General features: G+C 41.0%; 1 protein-coding gene across 2 annotated transcripts in view; it reads left to right on the top strand.

Moving 5' to 3' along the window:
* BORCS5 (BLOC-1 related complex subunit 5) overlaps positions 1-24,574 on the top strand; it is a 111,702-nt gene that overhangs the window by 47,068 nt on the left and 40,060 nt on the right. The gene's annotated exons all lie outside the window — the stretch shown is intronic.

The following is a 24,574-nucleotide window of genomic DNA, read 5'->3' as shown; positions in this document are numbered from 1 at the left end:
CTGTTTTGAAACACTGTATGATTTTTTTTCACCATATGATTTTTCACTTGATTAAAGAGTTAAAGGGTCAAAGTAAGTGCACATGCTGTTATGAGAAGTATTTTTTAATGAGGTTAAGATTAAACAGTATAAATACTTGACTGCAGTTTGAATTCACCTGTTTGCTTTTTTTTTCCCCTTTCAGTAGCTGGTGCATATAGAATTTATGCTGTTGAAATGGTATGTGAGTCTGTTCTAATGCATCGAATATGGACTTTGTGATCACAGTCCTCTGATTGATACAGTTGAGATATCCCTTAGAAGTCACTTGCTTAACTGGCACAGGCAGAAATATTGGAGTGCAGACTGAAGTTCAGTGTTGCAGTGGAGGACCTGAGAAGCTAAGTCATTAGAACTGGATTCTTTGCACCGTGTCATATCAGCCTGGCACTGATGTACTGAGCCCAAGAGAAAGGTGTAACAGCGGGTGCGGTACTGCCTTTGAATCTACCTGCTGAGCTGCTCTACAGAGTGGAGGGGACAGCGTCACAAGCTGCTAGTAACTCACTCCGCTGCTGTGCCTCATTACTCCTGAGGCATGAAATACCCAGGTTTCCCTTGCACAGCAGCCCTTCAGCTTGGTGCTGCGGCGTTCTTCCTCGGTTTTCTGATTTGCTGTTCTTACCCCCGTAGTCCTTTGTGACTACTGAGGCTTGGCTAGACTGCACTCTAGGTAACTGCCACAGGGTGTCACTGGAATACAAAAGGAGTGGTAGATGTGATTGAAAAGGGCTGCAAACTTTGCTGGAGCCGTGCGTGGGAAACTGATTTCTGAACAGAATAGAAGAAGGTCTTTTCATGAACGTTTGTGTCCCAGTTCCACTCTCTGTACTGGGTGACCAAGGTGTTGGTGGCCTTGCTGGCAAGTTGGGCTTGGTACCTGCTGGACCTGTGACCTGAGCCACACGGTGCTTAACTGAGAGGTGACTAGGGGCTGAAATAGTACTGGGTCTGTGGGGAGGAGGTGGTGCAGAGATCTTCAGCTGAAAGTCTTTCAGAAGTCTTCATAATCTTGAAAAATAAAAATACTGTGTTCCACTTATTATCAGTTATTGATACTAGGGGTTCTGTAAGTGTGTATGGTAAGAAAATGAAAGTATAGATCAGCATTAATTCAGATGGAAGCACTCGAGGTCAGTTCCTCTACATGGGTATTGATCTGAACCTCAGTACATCATCTGTAACATCTGTGACCTGGAGTTTAATAGTTTTATTGGCAGCACTGTTTTGATTGAGTTTTGCTAAAGACTGAGGTGTTCTCATCCAAGATACTGTTGCATGGTAAATTTTTACCCAGTGGCCCATTGTGCTGGGAAAAATTTTCATCCATTATAGGTAATGGAACTGAGGAACTGGTGTGTTTAGAAAGTGACTGCAATATTCACTCCTTCTCCCCCAGCCCAAGCCCCAAAATGTTCAGCTCAATCAGGTCTTCTTTCCAATTTATCACCAGCCCTACAAATGAATGTTTCTGCTAGAGTGCACAGCACAGAATGAACTGAGACCCTTCAACTAATGTGTGAGGGAAAAGGCAAAATGGGCTAGGGGAAGAAGTGATGGCCTAAAATTCTGGACTTTAACCCCACCTTCCTAGCGTGCTGTGTACAGCTGATCTCATGTAAATGAGCACATTTATTCGGGGAGAAGAGTAGGCATTTCTGATCAATAGAATGTAAAATCCAATGCTTTGCTAATTCCCAAGTTATTCTTAGGAGGCAGTATGTGGACCTCCATTGCTGTGCCCTTGGAAATGTCATTAAGATATTTTGTCTCCAGTCTAAGCCTTTTGACTTTGGAAGGGGTTTCTGGGGCTCCCATTTCATTAATGCATTAGTGTGTGTGTGTACCATAACACCTGGATGTCAGCTGGAGAGTAATGACCTTCACTATATGCCTTCCAAACCTTTTGGTGTTTGGGAATGTGCTGGTGTTCACCAAGAACTTGAGGCTATAACATATTTGCATATAACTAGTTTTTAAAAATAAAAAGCTACTATAGGCAACCTTTATGCTTGCCTAAACTTGTATTCAGTGAGGCACCATATAAAATTGCTTGTGCATGTTCTCCCCCTGATCTCGGTGTTCAATGTGAGGTTGCCAGCAAGACATGCCTCTTCAGCACTCAGATGTTGATATGAAATTACTGGAGTCTGAATTTCCTTATTTAAAATTCAGTGTTTCTGCAAACTCATGTGCCAGCTACGAGTGATGGGAAGCTGAGTTTCAAGTTAAACCAGAAGTAGAGCATTGAAGAAACCCCTTCTGAAGAATCCCTTTTTCAGATATTACCTGGCTCAGACAAGTGACCATCTCTTCTTACTTGATTTTTACTACGTTATGTCCTTATTGGGGTGGTTTTCCTACAGGAAAGCTGGGGGGCTCTTGATCAGGGAATGCAGTGATAGGATGAGAGGCAATGGTTTTAAGCTAAAAGAAGAGAAATTTAGATTAGATATTAGGAAGAAATTTTTTTACTGTGCGGTGGTGAAGCGCTGGAACAAGTTGCCCAGAGAAGTTGTGGATGCCTCATGCCTGGAGGTGTTCAACACCAGGTTGGATGAGGCTTTAAGGAACCTGATCTACTGGAAGGTGTCCGTGCCCATAGCAGGAGGGTTGGAATTGGATGATCTTTAAGGTCTCTTCCAATCCAAACCATTCTGTGATTCTATTCTGTGAGTATGATTTTTTGCTGTGTGTGCAGGCAATCCTTCAGGGACAGGATGTGACTGACCCTGCCCAACATACCTTGTCATACTGAGCCTTCTCTGTGCCCCTTGTGCGTAACTGGAAGCTGACGTGGAGTGCGCTGTGCTGCAGATACTGCTTGCAGTTGTGGCAGTATAAAGGTTTCCAAAAACCTTCCTAAAAGGTGTGATCTTCTTATGGATCAGGGCATTATAAGTCCTAGTGATTAAGAGACTTCAAAAAACATTATAACATTTATCTGGCTGTGTTCCAGTGAGTAAACCTCTTCTGGTTCTTGGTGAGTTCAAGGTGGTGTGATGGTGCTCCAAGAAGCAGAAGAGGGGTGCTGCAGTACGTATCCTGGTGATATATTTCACAATTTTTAGATACAATTGCTTATGTTTTAAAATGTTCCTTTTGATATGATACAAACGAAAAATAGAACTGCTGGCAAGGCACTGCTGACACTCTTTGAGCTAAGTGATCTCTCTTTGCAAGAACTGGATTGTGGATATTCAGCGGGCCTTGGAGGAGGATGGGCAAGAGGTTGGTCAGGGTTTTATCATTCCCAAGAGCAGTCTTGGAGGATTTCTGTCGGCCAAACAAAACATAAACCTAAAGGGAAAGCTTCGATTTTCCTTTTGTTCTTTAGGCCTCTTCATTTCACTTGAGTAAACAGAATTTTTATCTGTAATAGGAAGTGAAAGAGATACTTGAGATGGAACTTCTTAAGTAATGCATGCTGCTTTACCTCCTGTGAGATGAAAACTCATTTTCTCTGATATGGAAGTGGCAAAAACCAGGTGATTGGCATGTGAGTACATGTTTGCATTTACTACTTCTGCACAAACAGGATGACTTAGAATAGAATACTCATCCTGTTGCTTTTTGTTGACTCCATTGCATGTCTTAACACCAGTTTTAGTATTATCTGAAATTTGGAGTCAGTTTGTGTGGTGGCTGAGCGGCTCCCATTGCAATAGTTTGAAAATCTCCACTATTCTATGCTTCTGTAGTTATCCATCTGATTTATTACATTATGTGATACAGAAGGCACTAAAGGAAGCATGCATTAGTGATTCAGATTGGAGATTTCATTTCTTGAAAATTTGCATACTTTTTGGTTTTGGTTAACTGAAATCATTCCCAAGCTCTGAAGCGTGCTTGAATGTATGGGTGTGTGGTGGCAGCAGGAAAATTGCTGTTTTATCAAAGATGAATCTAAGCTTCACACTGCTTTGTAATCTTTGGAACTAAGAGCCTAGTGGAGCTTTAAAAATGGAATTGACTGCAGCTCTGCTTTCTGCCAACACAGGGTGGTCCAGAGACTTGAGATGCCAGCATGGACTCACTGTGACTGACCTAACACGAGGTGCTGCAGGACCATGCTTTGGAGGGGACAGGGATTTGGCTGTGGCTTCAAATTCTCTGGGTTATTTGGCCTCTTACCTCAACCTGGCAACATAAATGTTTTATTTTTTTTAAAAAAAGGCGCAAACCCATGGTTTTCTTGTCCATATTGTCTTTCACATCTTACCAGTAAAACAAAAAGCCAGCAACACGTGAAGTGTCCTAGGAGTAAGGATTGCTGCAGGCAGTTGATGTTTGCTTGCTTCATTTCCTAATAAAGACAGCAGGAGATAAAAATCAGACTTTGGTCTATGTATTAAATTGGTCTCAAGTTGTAATCATTTCAAGGGTCCAGATGGCTGGTTTGTTGGATTTTATTTAGGTAGTTATTTATTTTTCCACATTGTGAGTCTAATTAAACTAATTGTGATCCTGGCTTGGACAACTTGTGCACTGATATTAGGTGATACAGCTTCTTATCGAATGACCAACAAAAAGAGAACAATAAAATGTTAATCTCTCTCAGTCTCCCATGATACCTAGCTGCCAGTGAAGCAGCATTACGTCGGTGTGCTGCCTACCTATTGCCCTGTGTTAGGAGATAAATGTGATGTTTCTGTCTGTCCTTGCTTAGCTGTCAAGTGTTCTGTCTTTAACATCTGGTTGTTGGGAGCCTCTGTCAATATCTTTGTGGGCAACAAACAGAGCAAATGGTAGTTATTAGCAAAGTTTTGTAAAAAAGATACATTTCTACTCCTGTCAAAAATATTGCTGTTCCTTGTCACCTTGTAAACTGTTGCTGTGCTGCTGGTTTGAACAACAGGGGGTTTCGGTGTCTTGCTTTTAAAAATTATCTGCTGCTCTAGGGTACTTGTGTGAATATACCTTCTGTGTGAAAGACCAGACTACTACAAAGCTCTAATTAAAATCTAGTTAGATGTGTGCTCCAACTAGGTGTTGGGTTTTTGCTGTTGCCGTCTTTAAGTTAGGAAGAATCAATAAAGCTCACGCAGTCCTGTTCTGTGTGTGGCTTTTTCATATACACATAGAAGCGCATTGTCCATGGGAATGGCAAGGCATTAACTGGCCCTAAATGTTAAAATAGGTGTGTGAAGTATTTCAAAGTCTGTTTGCTAAAAGTCTAGAAACTTCTGGAAGCTGATGAGGAGCTTGATACAAACCTAAGTCTTGCATTCACTAGGTTGTAATTATTACAACTGTAGTAAATAAAGAATTTGATCAGTGCTGAAATGGATGTCATAACACTGAATGTTTAATGAAGGCTAGCACATTAATAAATTAGTGTATTAGATGTCAAAGGTGCCACAGGAAACAAAAATTAACAGACCTGAAGCAATAAAGCCCGGCAGGCTCTTCTGATGTAAAATGCAGACAGTTGTCAGGAGTGGATTTGGACTGATTTTTAAAACTGCAGGAAATCTGTTTTACATGATTCTTCAGTTTTAGGTATACTGATGTGCCAGACCCTTGTAGTGGTGAAGGGAGATATGGGGTTTATTGAACCTGGAAGGCAGAGGTTTTCCATGTCATTGACCTTGAGTTTCTCTAAATCAGCTTTTAAATATATTACATTCAGTATTTTTGTTTTTGAAAAGTACATGTTTTCCCATTTTAAGAAATTTGGGCCAAAAGTGTAAAAGCATTTAAAAAAGCAAAAGCCATAAAAGCTAACCAAAAAAACAAACAATAGAGCCCTGCTGGTTAAAGCTATTTGCCTGAAGTATGTTTCTCCAAGCACCTCAGTGTATCAACTGATATTTGAGCTGTAGTGGTGTTTAGAATTTCCCATTCTTTACTTCATTAGTATCCAAATCCAAATACAATGTTGTCAATGTTTGCATCTGCATTTGGATGAAGAATGTGAAGAATCAGCCTAGCCACTCATGCCAGGCAATGAGACAAATGTGGAAAGAGTAGATTGACTTTGCACAGCCAAATGCCATGACAGGAAAAGAAAAAACTGTGTCGTTCTTTCTGCCTTGGTAAAACCTCAGCTTGTGGAGGAAAGCATCTACAAAGGTGCAAGTTAAAGTTTTGATTACATCAACTATTTAAAATTCGAAGTAAAGTTGTTTTCCTCCTGTATCAACAGGAGTGAGTTAGATAGGGAAGTGCTGTACTGTGGCAGTAGGACTGAAGCGGGAAAGGTTGATATCTCAATAAAGATATAGAAAACTGGTTGAGGGTGTTTGTTTTCCAACCTCTAATCAATTAATATTTAACCAGTGGTTGCAGACTCATCTCTACTATCTGTTCATTATAAATGCAATTTCAGGATGAAAGAAAAATAGAGTAATCAGCGTAACCAAGGAGCTAGCTGGGAAGTAAAAAAGGGAAAATGTTTCTTGCAGACTAGGAACCTGAATTGGTTCGTCGTGGGATCTGGCAGGCATTGGGGCTGGCTTGGGGGGAAATCCAATAGATTGTGGAGCCAGGTCACATTGGGGCCAGCTGAGATTGGCTTTACCAGTTGTGGAGCCACAACCTCTTGCAGTTGAGTAATGCTGGAGGGTACAGTCTTGCAGCTGTGGTTGCTACATAATTCTTTGTACATCCATCACAGAGATTTCCATCTGGAAACATCTGGCACCAGGCTGGTTCAAACTAGCTGTCCTGGCTAGGTACTTCAGAACTAAGGAGATGCTTGTCTTGGTTGTTTTTAAGGCAAGTGTGTTACCAAATTAAGTTCTGAACTCAGTGTAGAGAAGGTAACATGCACCAAATTTATTTAGATGCGCAGGTTTCCCATAAAGTGTCTTGGATAGATTTGCTTCTATGCTTTGCCAACCAGCTTATCCCCTGGGAAGTGTGGAGCAGGCTGGGAGGGTGGCTGTATGGAGGGTATGGGTGGTGGTGTGGTGGCAGGAGCAGAGGTCCTGCTGTCTCAGCTGGACTAGTGGACTTACACTTCCATGGCTTTCTGTACAAATGTTTGGTACTCTGCTTTTTGGTTCCATTTCATTTAGTGATTTTTCCAAAAGCAGGGGTGAACAAAACAGGCTAAGCTAGTGATTTTGGGGCTTCTTCCCAAAAGCAGCAGAACTGGTCTTTTCTTTGGAAAGCTGTTACCAGAGGGAACTGAGGTTGAAAAAATTAAAAAGTTCTGAGGCTGTTCACAAACTTTGAAAACTGTTTTGATGCTGAATATTTTCATGCTTTTGATTTTCCCCCCTTCCCTATTGTTCTTAACTGAAGGAGCTTAACAGGAAAACAATGTCTGTAGGACCACTCATATTTGACCTTACTGAAGGTTTTCGGAAGGCAGATCCCAGACTGTACCGTGCTAAATGGCCTCTTAATTATCCAGATTACTAAGCTTATTTTTCTTGCTTATCAGAATAAGATAGAGTGAAATTGAGATGTGTATTGTATCATTCAATCCCTGAATATCAGAAAATAAAATTAATCAATCTTGCTATGCAGTTGAAAGCCTCAGAAATTTCTCTGTCATTTCCCTAGCTTCTAGTCTGTACCACCATGCCTTAAGTCAAACTTGTGTGCGTGAGTTCCTGTCTGACTGAAGTCTTTGTGGGTGTAAGAACAAAATGAATGTGACTTTTTCTCAAGTGCTTTTTTCCTCCTGTGGCCCACCACACTGGTTACTTCCCCTTTGAAATATTTCCTTTGCAAAATGAAGCCACAAATGCACCCTTGCGTGAAGTAGACGGGATTTGGGTTGATGGCTTTCAGTTTTAAAAAAACAAAATAGATTTTCTAGTATGGGAATTTTTAGAAGCAAGGGTGCTGCTCAGGCGTGAGGTGGTTGAGAGGCCAGGCTAACGGATAATGTGTTAAATCCTGTGTCATGGTATGCTTAATGCTTTTTTTTTTTTGTGTAAGACTTAAGTATTGAGATGTTTCTGGAATTAAAAGCAAGCTGTATACTTTATTATTACTCATTTTATATTAGTTATAGGTAAAGCCAATGTCTCAGTAAGGTTAGAGCGGGAAGGAGGAATTGACTTTAGCTCAATATTTACCAGTGCCCCAAAGGGTTTTATTCAACTTAACGTGTCAGGGTTGGGGATTGTTCAGCCTAGAGAAGAGAAGGCTCTGGGGAGAACTTGTAGCAGCCTTTCAGTACGGAAAAGGGCTGCAGGAAAGCTGGGAAGGGGCTCTTTTTTAGAGGGTGCAGGGATGGGATGAGGGAGAATGGTTTTAAGTTGAAAGAGGGGAGATTTAGAGTAGATATTAGGAAGAAATTTTTTACTGTGCAGGTATTGAGGCACTGACACAGGTTGCCTCAAGAGGTTGTGGATGCCCCATCCCTGGAGGTATTCAAGGTCAGGCTGGATGAGGCTTTGAGCAACCTGATCCAGTGGAAGATATCCCTGCCCATGTCAGGGGGCTTGGAACTGGATGATCATTAAGGTCCCTTCTGACCCAAACCACTCTGTGATTACAAACAAATATTTCATTGGTACTCATGGATAGTAAAAATGAGAATCGTTTCACTTTTCTTTCAAATACGTGGTAAAAAGTTTTTGTTCCTCAGGGTAATAGTCTTTATGTGACCACACATAATGTTTAGATAACTTTTTCCTCCAGATGTTTTAATGAAATAGATAAGTTTCTCCAAAGCATTTGTCAAATTGGCCTTTTCCGTGAGCAAATCCAGAGCATGTATTCATTGGTGTGCTTTGATTGCTTTCACTTAGCAATAATATTTGTCTTTACTTCCTCCTTCTCCAAACTCACTTCACCCTTGTTGTTAATAGGGCACTTTCTGGAGAGCTTCTGGGAGAGAAGCAAGACTCCAGGCATGCTGTGACTATTCCCTAGGAGGCTGCAGAGGAGCAGATAGGTTGCTGCCTCCTGAGCCACAGTTTGCTGTGTGCCTTGTGCCACGCTGTGGCAGAGCAAGCACAGCAAAAAACAACAAACAAACAAAAAAAAACCCTGGAAAAGCAGGATGGGGTGGGATGCAATGGAAAAAGGGCCAGATCCCCTTTGTTGAGCACAAGGGAAAGAATCTGTGCCAGAGTCCTAGCTGTAATATGCCGTAATATACTGATACTGACTCTTCTCTAAGTACATTTCCACTCCTTTTGTGTAATGGTAAAACAAGGTAATGTCTCCATTCACAAACTCAGCATACGATCTATGCTGCCATCAGTTTGAAATGGTGTCGGTGTAATTTAAGGGAGGGACAAGAGTTCTGCTGCTGAGAACTTAAGAGCTGTTTCATTAGATGTTGGTATTTTGCTCAGACCTACTGCTATACTACTTTACATTCTCAACTGTAGGACATTTTCTCCCGATGTGAAGCTAGGATTTGTTCACTTGCACATAGCTGTGAGCAAATACATTTTGTTCCCTTGGGTCTCAGTTATCAAGGTTTGGAATCAGATGTACCTAACTTACATCTAATTTTGTCAATTAAACACACTAGACTTGTTCCAGCCAGAATGTTGGTTGTGAAACACAGGGATAAGGAAATTTTAAACTTGAAGGAATTTCTAATTCTTCCACAGGAACTGTAATAAATGACTTTAAAATAGTGCCTTATCTCATGTTTATACTGAACTTCAACTCTTGTTTGTCTACTTTTTTTTTTTACACAAGGAATAAACATTTTGTGAATCCCTATGGGTTAGGGAGCTGAAGGAGTCCTGAGTTCACTTGTGTTTTTTCCTTTCTGTTTTTTTCTTCACAGTGACATTTTAGATCTTACCTAAAGAGCCTTATCCTTAAAACAATACTTTACATCAGGATGCATAGTGGTGGAAGAGCAGCTGCTGTCTGTGGAGCTTCTTGTAGTTCTAGGGATGCTCAAAGCTAGAGGTGTTGCTGCTGGAGGAGCCAGGTCCTCTTCTCCAGGGCTGCTCCCTTGCAGTTGCTGACACATGCAAGGTTGGGGGCAGAGATGCGCTCTTCTAGAAGTGCTGCTTTACACTGACATGAAGGCCAGAGTTTTACTGATATTTTGGGTCAAAGGAGGTAATTTCTTATCAGATCAGGTTCATTGTTGGGTTTTGATGGGTTTGGGGATTTTTTGGCTTTGGTTTCAATAGTGAGCCTTTGAAACAAGACTCAGGATTTCTGATGCCGTCATTTTGCTTAATAAAAAGCAAAATGTTAAGTAGCTGTATCTGGTTTTCATAAATACATAGATTTAAGTAGAAGTGGATAATCAGGTGTTGTGCACATTAGAAAGCAATAAGGCGAGTGATAGTACCCACCCGTATTTCTTTCCCCTGTTCTTTAACTATATGCCCATGATGCTATGAAGCAAAAGACTGAAGGACAGGCCCTTATGTTCAAAATGGCCTCAAGCCACACTGTAGTAGCTTTTGATTCAGAGGTGAGATACGAAGCATTCTTGTCCTTGCAAGTGTGGACCTGGTAGGATACTGTTGTGAGTGTCTTCACTAGAATGACCTCACAGTGGGATGATGCCATCAAAGGCTGCAAGGTTTTAACGACATTTGTTGCCTGGGTGTAGGTAGGGGTTAATAAATTGTAACATTTAGCTTAGTTCAAGGGATTCAGACTGTCCCATTCCCTTGGGAAACGGCAAAGATATTGAGATGATGTCTTCTGTCCAGGAAGGCGTACTGTCCAAAACAAAAATGAGGGAGAAGGAGCGGTTAGATTAATTCTTTGCTCTTACAATGCAGAAAGCAGTTAAATGTTGTAGCCCTGGAGAACTCTACTCTTCTGAGGTGTCATGGAAGAGTTTGGCATGATATTAAATATACTGACCCTCAGGCTTGTTCTTGTTATGTAGTTAGTCATGTACTCTAAAGGTGATGTTGTAGCTAATGGAGTTTTTTTAAAACCTATATGGAGGTGTTTGTGCTCAGCTTTTATTGTGCCCACTGCTTCGGGATAATAATCATACGTTTGTGTTAGAAAATGGCTCTGTATTAAGAAACATGTTCCTAGAGTGAAATTTATAGACCCTTGGCATATCTCTGGTTAATGTACTAATTTTGGAATTTTGGGGCTTAGGGGCTGTGTGGGTGTATGTGTATATATATGTGTGTGTGTGTATATGTGTGTTATATACTTGCATATATTTGTGTGTGCATATTTTTAATGCTTGTGCTAGGTTAGATAATACATGGCGGGATGAAGAAGAGCAGACAGTGTTCCATGCACTAGAGCAGATGGACCAAGACTCCATAGCTTATCTAATTCTGGCTGTTTAGATGTTATGAGAAGTAAACCTTGTTGCTAGCGAGACACCTGCTTTCTATGTAGGAAGAGATTTTAAAACTACTTTCCTATACTTCAGAGGGAAAAGGTGATATTTTCAAGAGAAATCAGTGATGTTGGGACATTTTGGATATTCTATTTTAATAATGTCTTTAAACAATCCTAAAATAAAGGTCCCTTTCTACAAGCCACAATTCTTTGTGGTGTCTTAGTAATGAAAGCATCTCTGACGTTTCAGGCTGCAGCTCTGCATGTGCTGAAGGAGCAGCTGTGAAGCTTGAAGGGGTTTATGCTGCTGGTCATTGTACTAGTAGCATGGCTGGTAGGACAGGGCTGCCACAGGGGACTATTGCAAAAGGCGCCTCTACCTGACCTACCATCTACTCCTGTTACAGCAGGTTCTACACTGTCCCCTCCATCTGTCCTTCCTTCCTCCCACTGATCCTGACTTGGTGGACCTGCAGTGAACTGAGGCAATGAGAGCGGATGGATTTGCTTCTGGGCTGGGAAGTTGGATGGTTCATGGAGGGGCATCTAATGAGTACTAATGAAGATGGGACTGCCTAGTCAAGAGCACGGGGGAGGTTTGGGGAAAAGGCACTTACTTTTGTAGCTGTGGACTGTTGGACTCGTTCAGCTGGTGGGTTTTACTGTATGGTCAAAGTAACTAGGTGACTGTACACATGTAAAGAAGAGTCCTGTGATCCATCATTTTTTGCTGTCTCCATTCCTGGGAATAATAAAGTCCCAAAAGGCTGTTTTAAGAGCATCTTAAACCATTGCAGCCTTTTATTCAGTGACTATCTGTCCCTTTTCAGTGAATGTTAAAAAAAATCCTGGTCACAAAGTTGAATTTTCACTGTCCCCTGCTTCAAATGCAAATAAACACCCATTGCATAGCTGTCTTCTGAGGTCTTTGAAAGGAAGATATTTCTGCAAAGTGAACAACAATCTGTCTCTATATGAGCAGCACTCCAGTGCCTGGCTGAATTGCTAATCAATTCCTGCTCAGAGAGGATGCTTGGAATACAGTTTACAAACATTCTAGATTTCTTAGTAGAGGGCCTGGAATTATGCATCAGTTTTTGCTTTTTGGCTATGTCTAGGAAACTAGCACCTCATGGAGGTTTTTGAAAAGTAAAATAAGTAAATACACTGGAGTTAGTTTGTTTTTTTTTCTTACATAAACATTTGATTCCTATCAAAATGACATTCGTTGCCTTGAAATTGTATAACCCTCTTGTATTAAACTGAGGCAATCACTGAAGAGCTACAGGTTTAAAGGATATTTGCTCTGAAAGCTTGCAGAAGGCAAAATTTCTCTGCCTTGTGTGAGCAAAGTACTTGGCTTGTGCTCTGCCTGTAGGATAAGTACCATGGAATTAGTTGTCCACTTATGTGCAGGTTGTACATATTTTCCTGTAGTTTTGTTTGCCTGTGCTGATAGATGGGAGAGCATTAAAATGATGCTGTACACAACTGGGAAACTGAATGCAGAGACTGATGGGGTGAGGTTGATGTCCTCTCCAAGGCAAAGTGAGACAGTCTGGCTTCTCATGGTCGAGTTATGCAGTGTAGCTTGAGCTGAGGTAATAGCTCCCTCTTGTCCAAAGGAGAATATGCTCCCTCACATTCCTCCTCTGCGTGCCGTTCCCCTTCTATTCATCCTCAAAGGGTCAGATCAGAGTTGGGCTACGTGAAGGCTGTTTGTCTTGCTAACCTGGCAGAAAACTACTTGTGCCAGGTTGATTTTTTCCACTGTTAATAAGCTGATTTGGTTTACTGCTCTATTGGACATGTGTGAGGTTTGGTAATGGAGAGTAGGTAGATGCAGGGCCACCTCTTTCTGATGGTGGTGAACCATTAGGTGTGAGCTGATTCACCTTCATGCCAAGGCTTTGCTCCTGTGACACTTAAGCAAGTGTTGCTGCTTTATGACCTGGTCTCTTCCCACCTTTCCTTTGTACTGGCTCCAGCACTTAGAATGATATAGTCATTGAGGTTGGACAATACCTCTAAGATCAAGTCCAACTGTCAGCCAAACACCACCATGCCTCCTAAACCCAAAGTGCCATGACTACCCACTTTTTGAACACCTCCAAGGACAGTGACAGCCTTTTCCAGTGCTTTACTAACCTTTCAGTAAATAAATTTTTCCTAATATCCAAGCTAAACCCCTCTCCTGGTGCAACTTGAGGCCATTTCCTCTCATCCTGTCACTTGTTACTTGGGAGAATAGACCAGCACCTGCCTTGATACAACCTCCTTTTAGGGAGCTGCAGAGAGTGATAAGGTTTCTCCTCAGTGTCCTTTTCTCCAGGGTAAACAATCCCAGTTCCCTCAGCTGCTCTTCATAAGACTTACGCTATAGACCCTTCACAAGCTCCGTTGCCCTTCTCTGGACATGCTCCAGAACCTCAATCATAGAATCATAGAATCACAGTATCACTAGATTGGAAAAAGACCCACTGGATCATCAAGTCCAACCATTCCTATCAAACACTAAACCATGCCCCTGAGCACCTCATCCACTTGTCCTTTCAACACCTCCAGGGAAGGTGATTCAACCACATCCCTGGGCAGCCTGTTCCAGTGCCCAATAACCCTTTCCATGAAAATTTTTTCCTAATGTCCAGCCTAAACCTCCCCTGGCGGAGCTTGAGGCCATTCTCTCTTGTCCTGTCCCCTGTCACTTGGGAGAAGAGGCCAGCACCCTCCTCTCTACAACCTCCTTTCAGGTAGTTGTAGAGAGCAATGAGGTCTCCCCTCAGCCTCCTCTTCTCCAGGCTAAACAACCTCAGCTCTCTCAGCCGCTCCTCATAAGGCTTGTTCTCCGGCCCCTTCACCAGCTCTTCTCTGCTCTTCTCTGGACTCGCTCCAGAGCCTCAGCATCCTTCTTGTCGCGAAGGGCCCAGAACTGAGCACAGTATTTTTTGGATGGTGTGCTGAAACACATCAGCATCTAAACTGATATGTAACCATTATCTCCATGTGTTATGAAGGAGCTTTACCTGTTTTTAATCTTGGTGAGGTGCATGTTTTGCAGAAGACCGTAGCTCTCTGCTGGCATTAGCCTGGTAGGTGCATACTGGCATCACTTGGAACGTGTCTGTCACACTGTTTGCCCACGTATTCAGCTCGGAACTCCAGGGTGCATTTTTGCCTTTAGAGGAAGTCGTGCCTTCCATGTCTGATTGCAGCTTTTGCTGGCTAAAATCAGTAATAGATTGTACTTCTGCCACTTATGTTGTTGGTGGCGTGGGTATTGAGCATTTCAACTGAATTATTTTATTTTTCTTTTTTTTTTCTGTGCTAGCAAACTGCAGTAAGAAATTTGGACCCAACAGTAAGTCTCTAGTGGAATGAAACTAATATTTTATTTTTCTGGCCATGACTGTAATTGTTCTGGATATCAGACTCTTCCTGATTCTTTTTTGTTTTAAAAGTCATTGAATAGCCTGTTCTTTCTTGGCCGTTTTCTTCTATTCCTCCTCCTCTCAAGTGATTGCACAACTTGACATTAAAATCAATAATTCCTCATTGATAATTGCTCTCAGGCTATGACATCAGTATTTTCTGGAAATATAAATTCCTAGTGCTGATAGCAGACTATATGATTTCATTCTGGAAACTGGCCAGTACAGTTGGACTCCCTGATGTACAGGATGCAAGGGAGGAGACAATACAACATTAGTGTGCGTATGTGCCTGACACATTTGGTCTGTTTTCTATTTTGTTTTCTAGGGATGGCTGTGTTACAAGAGCACGTCTTTAATTCAGGTTTGCTCTAATAAACCAGTATATCTCCTTTCTGTTAATCATTTGAGTATTTTGTTGTTCTGATATAGCTTTTTTATTTTCTGCCTTTGCATTATTTATTTTTGCCTGACAGAATGAATTAATTACTCCTTAAAAATATTGCTGCAGGGATTAGTATGCCACAGGCATTGTACTTCTCACCTTTCTGCAATTCCTCGTGGTCTAATATGTGGGTTTTGGAGGCCTGATGAAGACCTGCATTGAGGCAGCACTCTGCTCTGAAGCAGATGTGTTCAAAAGGATTATCAGACACATTCTTCATTTGCACGTGGGTGGAGTGGGCTCAGTGTTCAAGTGAGAAAGACCATGGCAGGCGGCTCCAGAAGTTAGGAATTGCAATTAGATGCTGGAACAGTCAACCACAGGATGCTGACAGGGCCAAGAATTTAACAAGATTCAAAAAGGAGTTGGATGTTTGCTTAGGGGTTAGGAATAGAGGGAGTTGTCAGGATAAATGATTACCAAACGTTTTGGAGGGAGTATTAAACCTTATGTTTTTGAGTCTGTTCTGGTTTCTAGGTATCGGGCTAGGTTACCCAGCTTCTGCTGATTCTGAGGCTCTTAATATTGCAGATGAGATGCAGAACTAGCCAGATCTCTGGTTAGTGATCTACTTTGGCAGTTCGGTGTTCAGAAAGCTATGCCTAAGGCTTTCATGGATTGGGAACATCTGTAGATTTGGCTTGCACTGTGGTGTCCTCTTGGTTTCAAACGTTTTCAGGACAGACTGGGGAAGGTATTTGCACCCTCAGCAGTAGTACTGTTCCTGTGCGAGCTCCCACAGTGCCTTAGTGAGGAGTATTGTGTGCTAGGCGTTGACTTAGTCAATGCAAGGCAGTGTCAGGGAAACTCAAACCAAACCAGTGAGGCAGAATTATTTTCAGGTAATAAAGCTTTTAAGTGCATCCCTGAGTTTGGGCTGTACACCTCCTCAGGCCAAAGTCTTTAGCAAGAGACTGACTGTACTGGGTTTTGTAGCTGTGCTTGGTGAATCAGTGTTGACTAGTACCTTTTGACCAAAAGCTTTTTATTTTTAAACAAGTTTTGCCTCACATGTGCATTGTGCATTGTACATACCTCAGGCACTGAAGTGGCCTTTTGAGAATGACATGAACACAACAGGTTTCATCTCCTGATGTTCAGGCTGGCTCACTAAATGCAGTTTATGCTTAAAGCTGGTTGAAGGCTGTCTTGTCTTCCCTACTCCCTTCTGCTGTCCCTGCCTCTCATGCAGACGGACAGGGAGTTCAAAAACTTAACTGGAACTTAACCCTACCATCTCTAAAAATAACACTAGTTTTCCTCAATCTCTGTTCCCTGAACTAGCTTTCCATCTAGCTGTAAGACCACCAGTGACAATGTAAAGGAGAGGTCAGTATAACGTGATCAGTTGTATAAGGCGGTTTGGGACAGCAGGTTTGTCTTAAATTGTATGCTCAGATACTGTATTTTTTCCTGCAGTCCTAAAAATATGCAAAGCAGTAGCAAGTGGGTATTTTATGCCCCACTTTTTTTAAGAAAAAAGAAACTTGCAGACTTTGAGGTTGGTCTTCTGAACTGTCTTCATCTGCAGAGTTTATTTATTTTGCTACCAGTTTTAAGATAAGAGAAAATTGGTAAAAACATCACTTGAATTTTAAAGTTATCCCATATGTTGATTCCAGTGCTTTTGGATAAAAATGAAAATGAGAGAATTTTCATCATCTTCCTATGTTAGCTGGAAAAATCTGTTGCAAACAAGGGTGATGATATTGTAAAGGAATGCTTATTAATTTTCTTTCTCTCTAGCAGCGATATAATTTCTTAATTGCTAAATGATAGAGTCTAACACTGTGCCTCTAATGGTTTTAAAAGTATTCTGTAGAAACTTCCAGGACTGCAGTATGTACAGCACCATGGATGAATGAGTGAAAGCTTGCACCATATGGTCTGGTGACTGTTGAAGAGTTGGCATTTGTGTGTAGGGGAGGCCATTATTTTTAATCCTTTGGATGACATGAGTGAAAGACAATGTTACCTTCAATAAAGCATGGCTAATGCCAGGAAACTTAGGAGTTTGTTGTGATTTTTGTGCTGCAGCCATAGTTGAGAAGTGGTTAGTTTCTCCAGAGAAAGAGTTTCTGCCCTGTGGGTTTTGTTTTGAGCCTGCCTGGGTATCTGGCAGTGGTTGGGTGAAGGTTAGTGTCTGGTATGCAAACTGCTTGCTCTCTTCCAGGTTCTTTGCTGAGATCACCCCCCTCTCTAAAGGGACTATTGCAACGAGACCTGATGCGCCCTGCTGCAAACATAACTCCTTGACTCATAATCCATCTGGTTAAACCAGGACAGATTGGCTCAAACATGCAGAGAAATGATGGGGCAGTTATTGCAAAATGTACAAAGGCTTGCTTTCTTCTTTTCAGATTTTACTGAGACATCATTGTATTCTGGTCTTAGAACTGGTGGAGCCTGTGAAACATGTTTTATGGTATTGGCCTGATGGAGAAGCAAGTATATTCTTAAAAACTGAAGGTGAGGAGGTTGAAGATAAATAGCTATGAAGCTTGATGCACTCTAGGATGGTAGAGATTGGGATAAATGAAGCAAAAGGAGTAGCTTTCTGACCTAGGGCTCGGAAAGCTCTTGGTAAAGAGGACCAGAGAAGGCCTTATGGCCTTTTCCCTAGAGGAGGGGAGGGCAAAGCTGCTCTTTGTAAAAGGCTCTGTATGAGTGCTGGAGCCAGTGGGTGTGGATGACAGGTTGCAGGGGTGGGTAGCTGGTTCCTGTGTAGCCTCAGGGAAGCGTTCCTGTTTACTACAATTCTTGATGGTAGTCATGCATGATTTTTAAGAAATGCGCATCACAGGAATTGTATGTTGAAACACCTGTGTTTACCTTGGTTATCTCAAAGTAAGGACTTAGATCGAAGTGTTCCGGTTGAATGACAGCTGTCTTTATTAGCCTCAAGCATGAAGAGTTGCATGCTAACCACAAAAAATTACCCCTTAGGAATTTTGCTTTTTGTACAAAAAATCAAAAGGCAAATGAAGAAATAGGGGAAGAACATATGTTTTCAAGCTCTCAGCAGCCAGGATGTCTAGAAGTACAAGGGATAATCCTGTAACTTTGCTAAAGCTGTAAGAAAAAATACTAAATGCTGTGAAACTTGCAGTGCAGTTCTAGGAGTAGCACGGAGTCTAAACATGTGGGATGAGCGCGTGCGTACATTCACACATACAACAGTAATTACAATAGCCTAAAAATCATGTCCCGACCACAATGATGTTGTTCCATTTTTCAGTAACTAAGAAAGGAATTTGGCCTAGTGAATGTGTTTGAAATGCTCTCGGTTGGCCCGAGTGATCCAGAAGCATTCCTTCATGTTATAAGAAACATGTGCATTTTTTGTTCTCAGGCAGTGATTGCTGTACACCAGAATGCAAGCTGAGTACTTCTTGCTGCTGTTTTTTCTCTAACTCAGACTAGACTTGACTAGGTTAACCAAGTGGAATAAAAGAGACACAGTGCAAGTGCTGAGTTTGAGCTGGAGTAAACTATAGTCCCTTGTAATAGCAATTCTTTGTCAATCTCTGTCAAAAGGATATGGTATGAGCCTACTGCGAAGGGGTAATGTGCGAAGTAGTTTTATGTAATCCCTAGTGCTCTGGAAAAACATAATAAGTTCTTTTTACAAGACATTGGTGCCCTCATGAAGCTTAACTTTTGCCTTTGCCTGTTGTTGAGAATCACTGAGTGTGGCAGGTGCCTCTGGTGACAGTCTAGTTCAATTCCCCTGCTCATAGCAGGGTCAGCCAGAGCGGGCTGTTTAGAGGTTGTATGGGGTTAAAAACTGTATCAGTAAATAAAGACCCATAAAACTATTGCTAGTTTAAAAATACAGATAAATTTTGCTGGAAAAAGGAGATTAAAAATAAGTAGTAATGGAAAAGCAGATAGAGAAGGCTGCAGAAGAACAGAAAGGAAAAAGGAGATATGCAAGTACAGTTTTCGTTGGAAGGTGAGTTCTGCTAATTAGCTGTGGCTTAGCTTTTCCTTTGCCTATAAAAGACTTTCTAAGTGTGGACTGCTTTTTAAATTATTATTTTTTTTAAAGAAAAATATTTCGAAATGATAGGAAGGAAAAGTTCACAATCTGGTTTGGAGATCTTAAAGTTGCTCAAAACCCCTGAGCCTTCCCGTGGCTCAGTTTCACGAGGACAACTGGCTGGAATCAATATACTGGATTCAAACCCTTGTTGTCCCCATAGGAGAACAACTTTCCTTTGATTATTGTTGATTTATACAAACTTTTCTCTCCTGAGTATGGGAAATGATCCAGTACTTAATAATTAGGCATCGTGAACCTTAAGGTTATGCATGTTATGTACACCTTTATCTCAGCTTGTTCTGTTTAAATTGATACTAATTGGTTTTGTTGAATGCAAAGCTCCTGATAAGAAGTCTTGTTGTCAGTGTTCACGCTAAGCTAATTAAACCCCTGAGAGAGCACTGCTATATGTTTTGGGTTTTCTTTCTGCTATTAAAAAAGTGTTTATTTTGTTCATAGGCATATGAATTCCTGTATTGCAAGTATCACTTCTCTTCTTACATAAGGGTTTATCTTGCTGAGAGGGCAGCTCTGGCGAATTCTGCAGTCAATGTATCTGTTGAGACAAAACAGCCAGAGACTCCCAGAGAGGTGTTGGTAGGGCAAATGCCACTATAATTAGATGGTTAATTATAGTCAAGGTCATTTGGAATTAGTCCCTATTTGTTTTTCTGTGACCAAACTTCCTGTGTCCAGATACTAGAAATACTTGTGTGAGTATCATAAATTACAGTACCCTAGAAAAAATCTCAACCCTAAAATTAATGTGAGTGGGAATATCGCCTGGGTTTCCTATGTCCCTGTGTATCAGGCAACAATTACTTTGCCTTTAGGACGGTAAAGAAACCACTGAAGCAGTAGGATCAAATGGATCTGTTTGCATACCTTTAAAGGAATTCTACACTTTCCACCCAATCTCTGACCACTGAATTAAGATACATTTTCGTGCAAATGCTTGTAATTAATTTGGTGCCAAGAATATGTTTTATGTATGCTGGAAAACCGCTCTGTTTTTAAATGTAGTTTAAGACTGGCATATGTTGTCTCTGTTTGTGTAGGTTTTCTATGCATGCTTCCCTGGAATGATATTACATGTTCAGTTACAGATTTGTATTGTTGTTTCTGTGTAAATTATGGCTGGCTGTTCAGTTCTGAAAAGTGAGAGGATTACTTTGAAGGCAGTCTATTGCAGTAATGATGTAGCATCTTATAAGATCTTCAAGGCAAGAGGAGAATTTCCATTCATTTAGATGGCTGTCTTACTGGGAACCCCCACTCCCTTTTCAATAAGTAGGACAGATATAATATGTATAAATATAATATGTACAAATAAGTACAAATGCATCTACTGGACCCGTCTTTGCAAAATACTTATTTGCAGGCTAGCTGATGAATTTATTTTTTTACTACTACTACTATTTTACAGTTTAAGATGAACTGTTACGTAAAGAGGAAATAAGACTTTATATTCCCCATCATCTTTCTTAAAGATAAGCAACCTTGTCACTAGAAACTATTTTAAAATATGTCTTCTTTGTTGTTTAAAGTGTATTTGAGAGCCTTGTATGTTCCTTCGTCATCATTCATTTGAGAACGTATTTCTTGCCTGACCTCAACTATGGCTGTTACTTGTACTCTGCCTGCTTGTTGAGGCACTGATGTGGAACTTCAGTGGGAGCAGTCAAGGCTTTTAGAAAATGAGGCTATGAGTTGGGGAACTGTCTTGTTTGTTAATGTATTCTGTCAGAAATAGAAAACAGTCATTAAATAAAGGAAGCATTAAAATAGTGAAAAGCTGTACAGGGACAGATTTTGCTGTTGTGTAAGAGGATGCTGCAGGTAGCCCTGTGGCAGCAGGTACTGCTAATGTGTGTGAATTTGCAGGAATGGCTGGATCCACCGAGAACTGGAGAGGTTGAAAAATGAAAGGACAGGTTGACTGACCTGTTCCAACACTAGTTTCTTATGCTTTCTTTTAAGCCAGGTCATTGCTTTGCCTTTCTTCTTCTAGAGGACTCCTCTAAGTGATGCTGTCAGGAATTAATTTTCTATGTCAGTTTTCCTCTGTACTTCTAATGCTCTCCTATGGTTGGTATGTGTTATGTTAACCATTTGAAAGTAATTTTTTTTCTTCACTTGCTTTCTGAAGGTAATTGACCTTCATTCTATTGCATATAAGTTAAAAGGACAGAGTTTTTATAAGCTGTTCAGAACAGCTGCAACCTTTTCATGAACACCAGAGGAGGTTTTAGTGCTAATTTCCTAGAAAAGTGGGAGTCTGTAGGTTGGTGCTACCAGAACATCTCCTTCCAATTACTGCAGACTTTTTCCTTCTGGAAAACTGTACAAATGGATTTTTCTTTCTCCGTGATGACCCAAGGAAGAACATAGATGCAATATATCTGTCGTCCTATATGCATAAGTTACTGTAGAGTGCTTCCAGTGGAGTTGTAGATGTGAGCCATCCCAGGCTAAGAGGTGGCTATTTTCATTCTTTGTTCACCGCTGGACATTTCAGGGCTTTTGACTTTTACTCAGCCCTTTTTGTTTTATCAAAATCTTCTTGCCTCCTTGCTTTAATAAATTGTCCATGAATTCCACATTGCTGGGAGAAATAGTAATGCATTTCATTTAGAACTAGTTGACTGAAGGCACAGGTTGATGAACTTCAGCTTGGGTAAAATGCTAGGGGAGTGTGTGAGGAAAAGCATTGTCTGTTTCACTTTGTTCTAGAAAGTTGGTGGCTTGTAAGGTGAGATGAAAAAAGGAAGGAGGGGAGAACAGGTTAAAATCTGAAGTGCTTTATCAGGTTGGGGTGAACCCAGAAGCATGAGACAGCATAGATGCCAGATTTGAGCAAAAATATTGCTGAGTCTCAGTGGAGAGTGCTGCTATGCTAGGCAAGGGTAGTACATCAGCCCATTAATGAGCTATACTTCTTCACTAACTTTAAAGCATACTAGTGAAAGATGTAATAAAATCTGTGCAAAAAAAGTGGAAACAAAGGTCAGAAATGCGTACTTCTGCACTCCTGAATAGCTTTTTGCACATGCTTTGTTCCTACTTTTTTTTTTTTTTTTTGCTTCTCTGCAGGATCAGCTTTTTATTGTTCATAGACAAATAGGCTCTTGTTCCAGAGGGAAGGGGGTGGCTGGAAGGCTCGGGTAAGTGGGGGGGGGGAATGTCCTGTTCACTGCCTCACTCAGGCTGCAGGTTGAAGACATGGAGGGAATATTTCAATGTACAAGGAGCAGTGAAGTGTCAGAAAACAAGTGACAATGAAAACAAAGCACAGCCAGTAACCTTGGGGCTCTGACACTGAGAAAATGTTTATCAGAGGAAGATTCTGTTGGACATCACTGGATAAGAATTAGTTGATGTCACTCTTGGCAAGGGTGGGAGCTCGTTTTTTTCCATAAAACCAGCACAACACTGCAAGGGGAAAGGAGAGGGAAGGGTGGGAAGGAGGAAAAAGAGGAAGAGGAGAAGAGCACTGTTTGCTATAAACTAGGCTAATAAAAATATATAAAAGCGTGGCTTGTTTTGTTGGAGTCTCAGTGCTGAGACATAAATAGATAAAGGTTAAGGATGCTTCAGGGCTCCTCCTACACTGCAGCTCTGAAGATCTGTACACAGATTCCTGACAGCCATTGCATAATTTGCTTTGACTTGCTCCCGGTCCAGAGAGTACTATGGACTCATTCCTATGGCCCTCATTCAACAAATCCTCGCTTGGCTTTAATGGGAGTTTTTGCTTGAATAAAGAAGTTCAGTTTTTGTGTCCTCTGGTAGCTTCAGTGCCTGGCTGATGAATAGGAGGACCTTCCCTTGCCCTCAACGCCTGCATAACTTTCTTCTAAAACTTTGTCATACTTTATACTTAAAGTAATGCAAAATTTTCTCTGCAGAAAAAGACTAACACCAGACAGGCAGCAGAACTGCAAAAGGTGCCTTCCAACAGGTACCACTCTGAAGCTAAGTAGTAGCTACAGGTATTTAGTGAATTTGATGTTGTGTGGTGTTGGAAAGCACCTCAGAAAAATCGTAGATATAATGAATGAATGTTGCGATAAAGCAGTTTTTCTTTAAACTGCTTCTGAAAAGAAAACAAAGAGTCTTCTAGAACCTAAAAGGAATGGGAAATCATTAACAACATCTAATCTGCAAGCTGTCTAGAACACCTACTGCTCGTCATCCCCTGTATAAATGCTCTTGTAGAGCACAGAAGTCACACAGGTTTTTGTTTATTTAGTTTAGTTGTTTTTCCGAGATATGACTTGGTCTAATAACTCTTTTCTTTCTTTCCTTAACAAAAGTAAGAGTTGAGTGGTGTTCGCTCCGTTTGTGTTAATGTATTCTAGTTCAGAGCAGACTGCTTCTGAAGTGGCATGAGTTAAACTAGAAAAGACCTCTCCTGGACTGGAATAAGTGTCCGGTATAGATGTGAGGTGTTTTCTGTCCTGTATCCTTTCCTTCCTCATCTCCACCACATATACAAGTTGCTACAAGTAGCCTACAGCTACCCAAACATCAGTAAGATATTTGTGTAGTTAGCAAACAGCTTTTCAGAATATTAAGCACTTGTGGGAAATTGGGCCATTACTTTTCAGAATGTAAAAGGTTTTAAAATCTGGATTGTTTGGGGCACAGACTTTACAAATCAAATCAACTATGTAACATATTCAACAGACTGTTATTGCCGGGCTTTTAGAGCTACTGTGGGTGTGCAAGGAGGCAAAGCTTTACATTTGACCCTCTTGTTACACAATTTCCTCAGGTATATGTGACTCTCCGGAAACTTTTCAATTTGATGACTTCCTGCTAGTCCACATATCTCATTCAAAAAATTCTGCTAACGTGGTGTTGATTGAATAGGTTTGAGTGCTCTTTGTTGAATGGCCTTTCTAGATGTGCACACTTCAGATGTTTTTTGGAATGACTCAGCTCTGTGTATGAGCGAAGAACAGCACCTCAGTCTTCAAGGCAGTCTGGCCAAGGAGAAGCTGTTACTTTCATGCTACAGCCATTCAGAAATGCAGGCAGTGTAGCTGGGAAGGAGGAGCAGTCAGTTTTATTCTATGCTCTACTACTTTATTGAAAGCTACCTGAGTCAAACAAACCATTTAACTGCTGCTGCAAGTGCCATCCTCTCCCTAAATAAAGTTAGAAGAGAAAAAAAAAACCCAAAACATATTTATGAATTAGAGAGTTGAATGAAAACATTTAAGGTACTAATACATTTCTAAGAGTCTTAGGATTCCAGTCTTTCAAGTTCTAACATACTCTAGATTGTTTTGTACCTTAATTTTAATTTTAAGGCTGTTTGGGGAGTTAGATACTGTTGGATGCTACTGTCACTTACGTGTTTTCTGTGGAGTTAGTTTTCCTAGTCTTTCTGCCCTAGCCCAAGAA

Source organism: Phaenicophaeus curvirostris, chromosome 1 (genome assembly GCF_032191515.1).
Source record: "Phaenicophaeus curvirostris isolate KB17595 chromosome 1, BPBGC_Pcur_1.0, whole genome shotgun sequence".
Lineage (NCBI taxonomy): Eukaryota > Metazoa > Chordata > Aves > Cuculiformes > Cuculidae > Phaenicophaeus > Phaenicophaeus curvirostris.
The sequence above is the reverse complement of the archived record's forward strand: the minus strand, read 5'-3'. Positions and strand labels throughout refer to the sequence as shown.